Raw genomic sequence first — 16,593 nt, forward strand, 5'->3', positions numbered from 1 at the left:
CTCTTGCATCACATTCACAATATGTCAGGCGATTCATATTTCACTTAATCATTACTGATGGATGGTCTCTGGAGGAGAAGAGTGTGTTCAAGGCTTAGTCACAAGGAGTGGCTGTGATAAAGGGTCATCATACAGCTAACTATTAACTATTTTTATCAATATCAAAATTCTGAATATAAAAAGGGAAGTGCTGTAACATTTTACTAACTATAATTATTTCCAGTTATTTTAATTACTATGTATGATTAAACAGGATTCACATTTCTGAAACGTCTAAACTAAGTTCAGTATTTTCAGTAGAGTATTTTCAGTAACTAAGTTCAGTAGAAGCCGATAGTGAGCCAAAAGCAACGGAACAAAACATTTAAACAACGTGATTCAGATTTCACTTTCCACAACTACTAGAAGACCTACAACTGTCAGACAGGTTGCTTACGTCACATCTACTTCGTCAAGCTCAGTCTGAGCCTGCGCAGTTCGCTCAGCCATCAGGAAGTGAGTGATTCTAATTGACATCACTTTTTGCCGTTGAAGTCTATGGGAGCGCTCTGTCCATTTCTTTTACTGTCTATGAATAAAACATTTGACGTTTGGGGCAGATCGAACATATGCCCAAGTTACAGCAGCTTTTTGTTTCATGGCGAAACATCAAAATTTGTCAGGCAGCCACAGCCTTCAGGGAAAACTCAAGATCTTCATAATTTAACGTCACAAAGGCCTTAAAATTAGACCTACCAAATTTGATTATAATTTGATTAAAATTGTAGTTTGTTAAAGTATGAAGCCTGGAATGGACAAAAACTGTGTTTTTTTTGCAAAGAAAATTCCAAATATCTGACTTCCTGTTGCATGTGTCTATCGAATATCAAACTTGTACCTGAAACAGCGCAAACAGCACTTAATTTAAATTTTATAGATGGTGCTATCGAGCCTTTTCTCCATTGATACCAAATTCTGAAATCCATATCAGACATAAAGTTTATAATACGTGTGCAACGTTTCATGAGTTTTCAAGCATGTTTAGGCCCTCAAAAATGCAATTAATCTTGGTTTTATAGCAGCTTAACATTCGGTCCAAAGATTTGTTAATAAAAATAACTGCTGCTAGGGCCAACACGTGACTAAACATCATCATTCTCAAAACTCAGTATCCATAAATAGCACTCTGCTACTTTTACTATTGTTTAATTGTTTTAGGATGATAAACTCTTCATTCTCAGCTAAACATATCTAAAATTATTTCCCAGGACATTTTGAATATCCTCTCATTTTCCATGTGTTCTCTCATTTTCCAGGATTGGAAAATAAGAAAGTCATCAATTTTCCTGGTTGCTTGGGAAGCGTGTGAACCCTGGTAAAAAGTCAACTGCTACACCTTCATTGATTCATGCAGAGCCACAGTCGCAGGTGGATTTGAGTATTAGCCTGCTGTTACACAGAAGGCTTGTATGTCGTTTTAATATAACAGACGAATATAACCCATAACACGTTTTTCACGTTACATTGTTGTTTTAGAACATATAGGAAAACAAAATCGTTTTAGTAAATGGTGGGAATTCCGGCGAATCGAATCTTTCGAACAGTTCGTTTTAAACAGGATCGAACGGTTCTATACGTCACAAACGTGGTCCAGTTCAAATGAGCCAAGATTAAAAGAACGTTTTGTTCGTGATTCGGACAAAATGTTGTCCTCAAATATCCGAGAAACGATTGGCGCGCCCTTACTGAAGCTTGTTGAAGATATAATGTTAATATCACTGTTAATTGTTAGACAATTTGCCATTTACTGTAGGTTTCGTGACATAACATACATCACCGCTGGTTTATATCAGAAGGATACTGACAACGCTATGACAACAATAGTGACCTGCGGTTTGTGTTTATGTGATTATGTGTCTTCGCACTGGCATAATAGAAAGAGGTGGAAGAAAATACGCAGTCCAGACTCATTTATGAGTCTTTGTCGTCTGCACTGCACTTCATGCCTGAGCGTTTAGTACAGCACGCAATAGCCAGACATCAGTGAGCTTCTCATCAGCCATATGGGATACTGTCTAGCCAGTGCGCCTTTACTGTATCCTATCATACCCAGTTATCATTAGCCTACTCTCACATGGTGTTGTTCATTCACTGTTTCAACATGGAAATGGCATGAAAGCTACTCACGTTGTGACGCTGCTGAGGGATTTAGAAGACTCCTCCATTTCAGACAGATCTGTCATCGCATGTCAAGTTCTCGTTCATTGTTTCTCCCTCCTTAAATCCATGTGTATAAACGATTAGATTGTAGCTCCTATAAAACGTCCAGATCTCGGATTAAGCTTCACCAATGAGAATCCGCCCCCCATGGCGTTATGCTGCTGGACCAATAGATGTCATGTCATTCGTCCTAACGGCTGCGCGTGTGACAACTGTCTTTACCGCGCTTATATAAGCAGCATACTCAGTTAACCAGCAGGTTTGACTGTTGCACAGGTTTAAATTAAAAAAGTTTAAACACAAAAATAAATAAAAAAGTAGAATATTTGTTAGAAAGAGAGAAAAACAAGGTCATTAAAATGTATGGAGAAAATTAGGCCAAATCATTGTAATAATTAACTGTTTAGTGTATTATCATTTTTTATTCATTAATAAAACATTTTATAATTGAGGTGTTTAATGTGTGAAATTTTATATTTTAGTCAATATTTTTAAATATGTATATTGTGTTACATTATATTATATTAGTAGCCTATATATAATAATACAAATAGCCTATTAGTTTTATTATATTCTACAGTTGATGGGTATTTGAACTATATTCATTCATCTGCTGTAAATATCTTAAAGCCAAATATGTAATTTTTTCACTGCTAGAGGTTGTTTATTATAAACAAAGGCATAGCTTGATGACACCTTGATTTCTCAGTTTTTATTATTTTGCAGATTTTATCATATTATTAGAGACATTATTTTAGTTTATTGAAGCTTATTTACATTATAATGCTTCTCTGTTCGTTCGTTCGGTGGTTGTATGAGACACTTGTTGCATACTGCAGTAAGCTAGATCGATATTAGGCGTAAAACATGGTACTTGCGGTAAAAATTTTAAAAATAAAATAAAAAACAAGATTTAAACAATAAGACTAACTGTGCTGAGCTATAAAACAATGATCAGTTTTTTGATCGTTGAATGTATGTATGTAATGTAAATAAACGTATGTAAATATATGTTGCATACTGTGGGACACAGCAAAGATGCTTTAACATGTAATATTTCATATTAAAGCTTCTTTGATGCCCATGGTTGAGGATACAGGTATAATGTCACTATAGGCGACGCACGGACACACTCCATGTCCTGGTTAAAACTGCTAAATGGAAACATTTGGGACACAAGTAGGCTACACAAGGCAACAAAATATATAACATTGTGGTTTTTGGATATTTTAATCAAAAAACATTACATATTGTGCCTTTAATGCTTCCTTAAAATAAATTGTTTTGTGTCCTCATTTGAAAAGTATAGTATGCTAATCTACACCATTTTATGAGATCCCATATTCATTTATGCAATAGCAAATGTATTGCCTGTTATAACTATTATTATTTTCTACTTGTTCCACGTCGGTGGCCTCTGCTTCCTGTTAATTTGAATGTTGAAAGCTCAAAATGTTGCTGCTCATTTTCCGTAGGTTCATGACCTGTTTGTGTGGTCTGAGAGAGGTCTGCACTCTTAGTAAATTCTTCTGTCTCTAAATGTCGCTTTAAACAGGAAGTGAGCTATTCTCAGAGTGTATATGTATGACTCGATGCAAGCAGGTCATGGTTTGACTAGTTTCCAGTCAATATCTAATTTTCATTGCAGAGGACAGGCACTGACAGGCACTGTGCAATATATAAATATGCAAATTATTTGCCCGGAAGGCATATGGGCCCATGACCATTAGCATTAATGATATAATCAAACAAACTAAAGACTCTAGTGCACACCCCACTGATAGGACAAGAAAAATAATGGGTTTGTATGTCGCTGAAAAATAAAAAAATATATTCACAGTATTGACAAAAAGATCTTTTGATCGTTTCTATCAGCATGAAACAAGCTGTTGCATAATTCAGAGGCTGCCTTCTTCGAAGGCCAAATGCATCACAGCGGCTGTCTCAATTCGAAAGAGGATGATGCGACGGCAGCCATATTGCACCAGAACACACACCAGCTGATTGGTGGAGAGGAGAAAGAGTGATGAAGCCAGTCATTATTGGGGATGATTATGCCATGTGTACGTGTACGAGCCAAAATAAGTATTTTTTGTTTAACTGTTAGTAAGCTCGCATACCCAAAAAAACAAACAAGGTACTTTCAGCTTTATGGTTTGGTGTGCCCGATCCCTTTTAAGGCAGAATGCTGGTCTGTAAAAATCCAACCAATAAGCTCACTTAAAAATGTTGGGTTAAAAATAACCCAACACATAACCCAACTGTGGGTTGGTATAGCACCTTCCCAACGTTGGGTTATTTTAACCCAATGCATTGGGTTAAAAAACAGTTGGGTTAAAAGTAACCCAACAGTTGAGTTAAATTTTTAATTTTTATTCATGTCATTATTTTAATAAATAAAATACACATTGTTTTCAAATACAGATTTTTTATTTGTATAAAACAATACATGTGCTTTAAAATATATATTTTAAATGTCAAACTAAATATTGGGGAGTAAATATTTATTGTAAATATACATATATACATACATGTGTAAATATTAAATTCAAAATACACAGCACACATAATACACAAAAATAAGACAGGATTTAATGTCAGTAAAGACATTAAAGTAATCCATGTGACTCCAGTAGTTCAACCTCAGTTTTATTTGACCCAATATGTGTAACCCAACGGTTGGGTTAAAAAAATAACAACGTTTTTTACTGTATACATCATTCAAAGGACGGTCAGACAGGACATTGTTAAATACTACTGTCTAGAGCAGTGGTTCCTTCCCAAACCTGTCCTGGAGGACCACCAGCCCTGCACATTTTGTATGTCTCCCTCATCAGACACACCCACTTCAGGTCTTGCCATCTCTACTAATGAGCTGATGAGTTGGATTAAGGTGTGTCTGGTGAGGGAAACCGTTGGGTTATTTTTTTAACCCATCCGTTGGGTTACACATATTGGGTCAATATGTTGGGTTATTTTAACATCGTCGGGTTATTTTTAGTAATAACCCGGCCGTTGGGTTAAATACGGTTTCCCCAGTAACGGTTCAAATTTTAACGGCAAACCGTCCAGTTACTGCCAACAGAAGACGCTGCTGCAGCCTGATTATGAAATGAAAGGTAAGACATGCCATTTTTTTATGAATACAACTCTTAAAACATTATGTATTGTGTGCTGAAACGTTGAATATAGTCGAAAACTGAAATGTATTAAAACAAATCACTTTAATGCTCTCTGGAAAAATGAGATAGATTGGAAATAAACCATAGCTATCCCAGTTAGCTCGCTAGCAGTAATAAAGTAAAAACATTATTCTAGTGTACCTATTTAGAAACTTAATACGGCGATAAAGAAAGTAAGTAACTTGCCATGCTGAAATCACTATCTAATGCCGCGCGGAGCATCAGATCGGCCCGTGCAGCGCGAGCTCAGACCCGGTCACACGACACCACAGCAGCGCTGTGAGATCCAGGGAGAAGCGTTTGAATTCGCCGAAATATCCAACAGTATAACTTACTACTCTAAATATCTGTTTTGAGATGAATGAGTGCAGATATTCACAACAGCATTGACGCAGAAAACTGAAATATTGTGCTAACAATTTTAACGTTAGTTCACAACAGTTAGAATATTTTCCAACCCACACATTACCTAGTTTTACCGTAGTAAGTTAACACAAACTGCAACTATGATAATTTGGCAGAAATGTGGTAGGCCTATATTCATAATGAATGTTGTCATATGAATATATATTATGCATGTTACTATTAAACGTATTACAGGAGTATCATACAACTATAGTACGTTTTCTTATGAAGCTATGACAGTTTTTGCCTTTATTTTAAATATGTTGTACTAAATGTGTTATATACCTGTGTTTTAGACCAATGGATTCATTTGTGAAGCAAAGACTAGAACAGTTGAACCTCTGCCATTAATTAAAGGTGAGTACGATATTGAAAAAAGTTGTACACAATTATTTTTTAAAGACCAGTTTACTTTTCTGGTTATTTTTTCCCCCCAGCTCATTCTAATGCAGAGGAAGGATTGGATCTCAGTGGTTCTCGACTCTAGTCCTGGAGTATCAGTACACAAGTTCGACCTCTTCCTTATCTGACGCACATTTCCGGGTCCGGTTAGTCTCTACTAACAAGCTGGTAAGTTGAATAAGGGTGCGTTCACACTTGTCAAGTTTGGTTCGATTAAAACGAACCCTGGTGCGGTTGCTCGGTTAGTGCGGTTCATTTGAACATATGTGAACGCTGCCATCCGAACCCTGGTGCGCACCAAACAAGCGGACCGAGACCGCTAAAAAGATGGATCTCGGTCCGCTTCCAAACGAACTCTGGTGCGGTTTGATTGATATATGAACGCAACACGGACCAAAGACGTGTAAATGGACCAAAAACCGGACGTAATGTCACAAGATGCGACGCATAATGCAGCTGATTTGACGGCGCAGAAAGATCGGTGTATCCAAAATGAGTAACTTTAACGTTAGAGGGCAAACGTGGAGCAAGGAGGAAGTGCCTAATCAATATTTGGTCAGACGAGCATGTTTCGAAAATGCTAGAAAAAACACACAAAAAGCATACCTGGCTCTTCTCATCGAAGTTCCTGTGTTGCCCCATTATTAGCAGGTACAGACGACAGAACGGCCGTCTCTTTTGCATAAGAGTCGCCCGTCTCTTTTCTGCTCAACGGAGGAAATCCTGCTGCTGTTTTGAATGTTTTGAACATTTTATGAGCTCTTCATGAGTTCTCAGCGGGTAAAAATAATGCCACATGTACACGCATAAAATGATCGTGTTTAATCCAGCACACAGCGTTGTTTTGAACATTTCATGAGCTCTTCATGAGTTCTCTGGTAAAAAATAATGCCATATGTGTTACACGCATAAAATGATCACGTTTAATCCAGCACACAGTGTTGTTTTGAATGTTGTGAACATTTCATGAGCTCTTCATGGGTTCTCTGGTAAATAATAATGCCATATATACACGCATAAAATGCCCGCGCGTGTAATCCGCACACAGCATTTTGAATGTTCGGTAAACGAGCTCCTACGTCATATAAGCCAACCAATCAGGTTGTGACCGTCTCCCTGTGCCTTTGGTTCGGTAACTTTAGGTTCGCTGTTAAAAATGCCTGTGTGAACGCTAAGCGGACCAGGACTATTATGTTTGTTTTTGTTTTTTGGTCCGGACCAAACGAACCGAACTACAAGTGTGAACGCACCCTAACATTAGATAGGCCAATGTGCAGTGCAGGGGCTACTACAGAACCAGGTTGTTTGGGAAACAACCAGTTTATTTATTTTTTTCAGCTGTCTTCTCTCATTTTCATACAGTATGTTTTAATTTTAATAAGTTGTTTTGGTTGTGTCTAAGTGCATATGAAATCAGGTCCACACATTTGGTATAGGTGAAAACTGTTTTTTTTCTCTTTTTCTTTAAACTTGTCTTTCAAAGATGATCATGGAGAAATTGCCTTTAAAACCCTTCCTACCATCCTGCCATCATCGCCATACCTCACAAATGGACAAAATGGTGTGTCCAACATATGTTGAAATGAAGAGAAGCTTAATTACATTCACCCATGAGCCTGTAAGTAAAAGCAACACTATCAAATTAGCTTTGATAAAGTGCACTGCTCATATGCATCCATTTATTATTTCCTTTAGTGATTTTGCTTGTTAATAGATTATCCAATAGTTCACCCAAAAATATCCCATATTGTACTCACCCTCAAGTCATCCTAGGTGTATATGACATTCTTCTTTCAGACGAACACAATCAGTTATTAATAAATGTCCTGACTAATCCAAGCTTTATAATGGTCAAAATTTGAAGCCCAAAAAAGTGCATCCATCCATTATGAAAGTAATCCATAAGGCTCCATGAGGTTAATAAGGGCCTTCTGAGGTGAATCGATGTGTTTTTGTAGAAAAAATATCCATATTTAAAACTTTACAGACTAAAATAACACATTTTCGACAGACAGCCTTCCTTATTCAACTTACAAAGAAAGTGTAACGCCTCTTGTAATTCAAAACGGTTACGCTACGTCCAACTTTATTGTCTCGACATTTACGTTTTTTTACGCTACGTCCGACGTTATTCTCACAGCAGTTACGCTTTTTTCAGAAGTTGAATACTTAATGCGGTCCACTGGAAGCTAGATATTTTACTTTATAACGTGTTAAATATGGATATTTTTCTTACACAATCCCATCAATTCACTTCAATGGGTTCTTATTAATCTCCGGAGCCGTGTGAAGCACTTTTATAATGGATGGATGCAACCATCCTATAATGATAAAAATCCATCCAGTGTATTTTTTTAAATATCCTTATATGTTTTCTCCCGTCTCACATCAAGCCTTTTGATCGTGTGACACCACACAATCGGACGCCCCTCGATTGTTGATTGACAGCAGTGTTTCAACTCAGACCTGCCCTGAGCGAGCTTTCATCATAGTCCGCCATTGTTGATACACTGGAGCAGAATGGTGTCTAAGCGATTGCGGGGTTCTGTTCTTGGGTGTAATAATAAACACAGCAGTCATTTTTAAATCTCTAAATCTGAACCACTGAAGACGCAGTGGCTGAGTTTTGTTTTCGAAGGGAATATTACCCCAAACATCATCAATGCTTTCATGTTTGCGTCGCACAAATTATTTCTCTCCACACTGCTTTGTAAACGAGGGTCAGTATAAAGCAGGTTTGGCAAAGAAGTTACTCCTGAAAAAAAGATCGGTCCCAACTATTCGTGTTCCTGCTGCACCTCCAGAAGAAGTGAGTGTAATGTCTGAAACACGTGCACTCTTCACGATGTATGCGGCTAAAGTTTACAGGGTAAGTTAAACTACTGCATGCTTTCTATGTATGACGTTCTCAATATAATTCATAATCCCACGTTTACAATGAACAACGCATTATGGTTATTGTGTTATTACAAACTGTGTATGCTGGTGATAAAGTTAACGTGGACATGGTACCACTACACTACGCTTACTTTTGTAGATGGTGTATAACAGTGTCTGTTACTGTAAAAAAAATGTGTTGTAATACTTATAACACTGCATAGATAAAGTTACGCATCACTGACAAGCCAACATTTACCAAAAAAAACCTTTTTATTGACATTAGCTGTAACATTAATCTGTCAATGAACTAACATATAAATGAGTAAACATGTAGCATTTGTATCTCACTACGCCAACGTTACCCTGCCAGTACATACAAAGAGAGATCAAAGTGACATTATGTTAACCAACCATTCAGAAACGTCCTGTTCCATCCTTAATTTTCGAACTTTGTTGGGGCCGTCATCTTGTTCCAAGTTTGACTTCGGTTCAAATTGATATGGTTGCACAGATGTGTCCTCCTTGACATTATTTCTCCAAAATATACCCACAAATGTTGTCAAGGCAACTTTTCACCTGTGTTGTGTCGGTCAAAACGCCCCACAGAACAGAGGGGCGAGGGGAGCAAAATGGAGGATGACGGATGTCAAATTGCTATTGCTATTCACATATACAAAGTTAATGTAAACAGTTGGGAGAATATCAGATGTGTATTGGATCCGTCCATTCGGCCTTAAAGTGACAGCTGCTTTGAGGGCTTTGTAACATTTATACAAGTATTTAAATTAGTTTAAAGGAAAGCTCCACTTTAAAAAAAGAAAAAATGCTAATTTTCCATGTCCTTTAGAGTTAAATAGTTGAGTTTTACCGTTTTTGAATCCATTCAGCCGATCTCTGTATTTGGCATAACTTTTAGCATAACTTAGCATACATCATTGAATCATATGAGTCCATTAGCATCAGTGCTCAAAAAAATGACCAAAGACTTTCAATTTTTTTCCTATTTAAAACTTGACACTTCTATAGTTACATCGTGTACGAAGACCAACGAAAAATTAAAAGTCGATATTTTTATGACCGTTTTATGAGCTAGGAACTACTTTCTCATTCCTGCGTAGGAACTTTTCGGCCATCATGTGTGCACCGGCACACGATCCACCGGAATTGGGACCACCGAGATACGATCCACCGGAACTGGGACCACCGGAACACAATCCACAAGCACAGGGACCACCGGCACACGATCCACCGGAACTGTGACCACCGGAAAATGATCCATCGGAACTGGGACCACTGGAACACGATCCACCGGGACACGATCCACCGGCACAGGGATCACCAGCACACAATCCACCGGAACTGGGACCACCGGAACACGATCCACCGGAACTGGGACCACCGCAACACGATCCACCGGCACTGGGATCACCGGAACACGATCCACCGGAACTGGGACCACCGGCACACAATCCACCGGAACTGGGACCACCGGCACAGGATCCAAAATTTAAATCAAAATGTAAGTTTTTTAGCTTTTAGTATGACTGTGTAGGCCTTAAAGTTATGACTAAGCGGGTATGTTCCAAAACTATGACCAAATTTGCATTTAGGAGATATCAAAATTTACAGTCTCCCACTTCCGTTAAAACGAATCTCAGATTTTGGTGACATCATCGCAGACTTCACTTTCTCGTCAAATCTTCTGTCCAATCAAAATGCGCTCTAGAATCTAAAGCCCGCCCCCTTCCACTGCTGAAACTCCTGCTGAAATCGGTCAGTTAAACACACATTTGCTAATTTCTACATGGTGAAAGGCCCATATATATGTGATAAGAAACGATTTAGTGTAAATATGCTTTCATTTGAGGCAAATAAAGTCTGTTTTCACGTTAGTTTCACACACCGCAGCAGCGCACACACCCCAACGGCTCTGGTCTAAATTTAGACTACAGACATGCAAGCGCAGCGCGGATCAAATGCGAGAGTCCGCGCAGACAACAAACATATCGGACCCATTTGAATTTTGCACAGAGTGCTGCATTTCAAAGCGATATGGAGGAGATTATGATGGTAAACAGTGTTAGAGGAAACTGGCTTTACCCAACAGAGAAGAGGTGTTTCTCAATGTCAAGGATGCTTCCTTGGAAGGACTGATCCTTCCAAGTCACTTCCTTCAGAGGCTAGGCGAGGCTCCTCATTAGGATTCGAAGAACACGCAAATGGAACAGGCTAGCAAGTGCACGTCATTGCGTCATTACGTCAGTGAAAAGGTCCGTTGGCCATCAATAACATTATGTGTAACGTTATTTGTATATATTTTTATATCAATACAGTAGTAATTTGTACTGGCATTTAAACGTTAAACTTTACGTATATTTACTACGGTTATAACAAATGTTTGGTAACGTAAATAAAAGCATTGTGGCAATCAGCGAGGTGAGGGACGGTGAGAGCCGGCTGATGGAGTGATAATGAGCGGCAGCTGATCACCGCCACACCGGTCTCGGCTCACGGCAAAGTGATTGGAGTATAAATGTGGAGCGTGGAAGACGAGAGAGGACTAGGCCTGGAGTTTATGTTATGGTTTGTTTATGTTTTATTATGTGTGTACGGGCAGTCGCCCGTGAGGGTTTTCCCCGTGTTACTTTCGTTTTGTTTATTATTTATAATAAAGTTGTTGAACGTTCGCCGGTTCCCGCCTCCTTCCTTCCCATCTACAAACTCCGATACAAGCATATTTGCCCCGTTCACGCTCCGACTCCGGGAACGTCAGAAGATAGCGAAGCTGCGCGCATAGGATTGTGGGTGATTTGAGAACGCGAAGTGCGCGAAGGCTACTCATATGCATCCTTTCCTGTATATGACATATTTTTCGAACGAAGGACTCAGTCCTTGGTTGAAATTCGAGGATCCTCGACATTGGAACAGTCCTTCGTCGGATGTCGATGACGTGGCATCCTTAGAATTCTGGCTTCCGAGGATCCTTCCTTGACATTGAGAAACGCCTAAGGTCTGCTCTTGCGCTCTAGTCAAACTGTATAATAACGAAACGCTATTGGCTGTTTCAAAAAAGGGGAGGAGCTGCTAACAGCTGGAGCCATTGCAGGGGAAATTACGTCAACACATTGAATAATGCGGCGCGTATCAAGGCACTTCAGTGGACCTTTAAGAAGGGAAGAAATCAAGAGGGAACAGGTGGGACAAATGAAATCAATAACGAGATAACAAAGGGGGAGGGATCTAACCATAGGCGTAATTTACGGGTGGGATGGGTGGGACATGTCCCCACCACTTTTTTTAAAACATCTTGCTTCACGGATGAACCTAACTAATACAAACAAAACATCTCTGGTTAACTAGAAGAGCATCATTTTGTTTGTTTGTTAAATAAGAGGCGATCTGGCGCTCGTTGCCGCTGTTATCAGTGGAGCAGATTTCTCTCACGGCTCGTGCAGTCTTCACACAGACGAGCGCTTTAATCTAACGCTTAACGCCGTTGCAGAGACTTTCTATTTGTTCCGGTCAGATCACGAAACAAAATGCACAAAAACTGTCCCTGCTCTTGATGTTCTGATGATATTCGGTTTTGATGAGAGAAAAAATAGGCTACGAGAGCAGATTAGAAACGAGAACTTCCAACAAGTTGTTAAACTTGACTAGACCAGGGATTATAAGCAAAGTGTGCAAATCTATATGCCTTTATTCAAGTGAAAATTCTTGGCACAACGCTCTATTGTGTTTAGATGCAATAATTAAACGAGATCTATAAATAAACTATTTAATTGATTTCCGGACATCTTAATACAAATTTTTCTGCAATGGTTATTGTACATATTTTACATCTGATATAACATTGTATCAGCAATGCAACCCAGCTTAAAACGCCATATAGTGCATATCATATGCACGCGAAAAACTGCCTACCATGCACGCCAAAGCTCATTTTGATGTATGAGTGCCCCTCCTACGCAGTACGCAGTTTTTCGTGTGCATATGACACGCAATTTATGTCCCACCCACTTAAAACAAAGTTACGCCACTGGATCTAACAGACACGAGCACATGCTCAACAAAAGAATACCCACATGTGTGCACACAAGACAGGACAGGCATGTGACCAACGTTAGCTAAAGACAACAGCAGTGCTTTTCAATCGGATTGTTCAAGCTAACAATAAAAAAAATAAAAAAAAATAAGGTAATACAGCCATGGGGTATCATACACTTTGTCCTGTCTGGCCATATCCTTTAGACGTTGTACCATGGTAACACTGTATGTACATGTTTTCCAAAAAGTCATCTGATCTCAAAAGCTTTGAACAAACACACAGTTTCTTGTTTGAATCTCCCGGTGTTTTGATATGGTTCAGAGCAGTCAACCACTGATTCTTTCGTTACTTGTTTTTATGTTGGTATTCTGTGAAACATGATGGTAGAATACACCTTCAACTCACTATCACAGCTTTTTACAACACACAGAACCATGGCTAATCGCACAGTAAATCCACTACATAATTTGCCGGCTGCAACTCTGCATTATCTGCAACGACACAAACTTAGTGCCGGTTGCATTGGTCCCTATCTGAGGACTACTTTCAGGCGCTGCGTAATATCATCGCACCTGAACCCATGATAAGACCACAAAGTCCCATGATTCTCACGCAGGAATGAGAAAATAGTATATAATAATCTATATCGGTATAAAAATCTAAACTTTTAATTTTCCGTTGGTCTTAGTACACTATGTAACTACAGAATAGTCAAGTTTTAAATAGGCAAAATATTATCTTTGAAAAAATAAAGTATTTGGTCATTTTTGAGAGCAATGGCCTGGATATTCCGACATCAATTGGTTAGTTAGACTCTTGAAGCGTCGATGATACATTTTGGTCCAAAAATAACAAAAAATATGATTTTATTTAGCATTGTCTTCTCTTCCACGTTTGTTTTCAAACCTCAACTGAATCAAACGGTTGTGAATCAGCAGATTGATTCGTATTGCCAATGGCATATGATTTCAGCAGTTTGCCCGTTTGACACATAGATATCCATAATAAAGGCTAGATGTCTTACGGCGGAGTCACCATCGTCATCACCGGCGGCCATCCTGTCACAGGCAAGCTTTCTGTTGGGCTCCTTGAAACCTGGTGTAAGATGAGTGATCTGTACGAACATACTCTTATCTCGCTGAAATCTTGACGGATTTACAAATGGTTTGGCTTCTTACAAACGGTATTAACATGGGTACAAATCTGGATGCTTTAACACGTTGAAATTGTAGCTTTTCGTTTCGATAAACGACTTAATCGTGCAGCTTGTGTAAAAAACAATATTCTAGCCTTTATAACTCTGTCCCAGTACTTCACACAATTATTCTGCTCGTTTCCTAAGAAACTACAGGGTCTCAGCTTTCTAAAGAGGTAAGGCATTTGATGGTAGGCAAAATTAGGTGGGAAAAGTGATCTCTGAAGTAGTCACAGTGCAATGTAGGGAGGAAAATCCTAGTAAATTGCGTTTTTGAAGTTAAAATAAACTTAGTGTGCATCATATTTTACAGTTTTAGTAGCCTATATATTGATTTAACATAAATACCTTGTGTGTATATATTCATTGCACCTATCTTTTCTGTTCAATGTTACTTTCATATTGAAGTCCATGGTTATAATTATTCATAAGTATGTAGTGTCATCTACAACTACATCTCTGATGTTTATAACAAACGAAACTCGGTTAAAATTTGAGCAAGTTATGGTTACTTCAAAGTACATGCACCATTAAAACACACTGTTACGAGTGATCGAACTGCCTGTGACAAGATGGCCGCCAGTTGCGGACGGCGACCACCATTGGCCAACAGCGCGCACGAGAGACATCTAGCTATTATTATGGATATCTGGTTTGACACGCGATTCCGTTTGATTCTTTATTTTTTTAGTTCTTCCGGAACACGGAAGAGAAGACAATGCTGAATAAAGTCATATTTTTTGTTATTTTTGGACCAAAATGTATTGTCGACGCTTCAAAAGAGTCTAACTATGTCACATATGGACTACTTTGATGATGTTTTTTCTGGACATGGACAGCAAGTGGGCATACACTTACATTCAAAGGACAGAAAGCACTCAGACTAAATCTAAAATATCTTAAACTGTGTTCCGAGGATGAACGGAGGTCTTACGGGTGTGGAATGACATTAGGGTGAGTCATTAATGAAAGATATTTCACTTTTGGGTGAACTAACCCTTTAAACCATGATGGCAGTGTAGTGTGCATTTAAAATAATAAAAATAATGCATTGACATAAAAAAAAGGAAATTTACTTTTGGTACTTATAAAAGCAAATACTTCTGTACTTTTACTTAAGTACAAATTTTTTTTTTTTTTTTACAACTTTCACTTGTAATAGAGTAATATTGGACCAGTTTTACTTTTACTTTTTCTCAAGTAATGAAGTTGTGTACTTTGTCCAACTCTGTTTGGGGCACACAACAAAACTTTTGTTAATGAACATACTGTACTACTGTTTTGTTTCTTTTTATGCAGCTTTACGGTCATTAATTGTCGTTTTGTTGATCTAATTTCGTGAAAAACGTGTTTTAAGGATTTACAGGATTAAATAAGGTTGAGCTCGTTGAGCTCATGTATAGGCAGCTGAATTTAACTGTAATTCCAAAGTAATTAAAGCCTTTTATTTTTTAGATGGCGTGAGATTGTGCTTCTCTTATTCACCACTAGAGGGTGCTGTCAGCTTGGGATTGTTGGTTTGGATTGCAGGAATGTACTTGTGTTCTGGAATAACTTATGCGAATAGTTAATGTGTAATACTAAATTATACTTAAAACGATTCTGAAATCAAAAGTGTACAGAGAGTCAGGGATGAATTTAGGAGGACTGTTCATCTACATTAACCCTATCCTGGGGGATTCAAACATTTGAGAGGCAGTAAAAGTGTCTCCTCCTTGGTTTCACGTTGAAAGGGTGTTTGTTGTGAATGTGAATATTTGGTAACTGGAAGATCTAGTAACTTTGTTTATACATACTTTGTTTAGCTCATGCCATGGGCACCTTTTTAAAGCGACATGGCCAGCTATATATAGTGGAAAATCTACTCCTCTTCACATGAAAGTTGATAGGTCACATATTTACTATATTTGGAGGGGGCTTGCATGTTTATAAAAATGTTGTTCGTGTTAGCTTATGTTAATGTTGAATTTTTTTTTTTACTTTTTCATAATCTGTATTATGTAAATGTTTGTATCCCAGGGGATAAGCTGTCCTTGTAAAATAGCCTATAGGTATAAAATAGACTGTGTTCTGTAGTCTTTATAGCCTACTGGCCTGCTTTAGAAAATCAGTTCAATGCCCAATACTCTTTAATGGAAGTTTATATTCAATCCTTTAGTCATTTAATCATTTAGTTAGCTATATTGAATTCAGTTTTAGGTCAACAAACTGATTTTTTTCCCCCCAGGCGATTTCTGTCAACACTTTCTATGGCAGAAGGAAGGAACAGTGTCCTATGTTTA

At 38.3% G+C, this 16,593-nt stretch overlaps 1 protein-coding gene and 1 long non-coding RNA gene across 2 annotated transcripts in view; one reads left to right on the forward strand and one right to left on the reverse strand.

Moving 5' to 3' along the window:
• Positions 1-2,396, reverse strand: part of slco4a1 (solute carrier organic anion transporter family, member 4A1) — a 37,131-nt gene extending 34,735 nt beyond the window's left edge. Inside the window, exon 1 of the mRNA XM_067446558.1 lies at positions 2,167-2,396. The gene's annotated coding sequence lies outside the window, so the exon portion shown is untranslated. The remainder of the gene's footprint in view (positions 1-2,166) is intronic.
• A 7,800-nt stretch (positions 2,397-10,196) lies between these two features.
• Positions 10,197-16,593, forward strand: part of LOC137079352 (uncharacterized) — a 212,324-nt gene continuing 205,927 nt past the window's right edge. The window contains exon 1 of the long non-coding RNA XR_010905465.1: positions 10,197-10,587. This is a non-coding gene — a long non-coding RNA (uncharacterized lncRNA). The remainder of the gene's footprint in view (positions 10,588-16,593) is intronic.

Source organism: Pseudorasbora parva, chromosome 6 (genome assembly GCF_024679245.1).
Source record: "Pseudorasbora parva isolate DD20220531a chromosome 6, ASM2467924v1, whole genome shotgun sequence".
Lineage (NCBI taxonomy): Eukaryota > Metazoa > Chordata > Actinopteri > Cypriniformes > Gobionidae > Pseudorasbora > Pseudorasbora parva.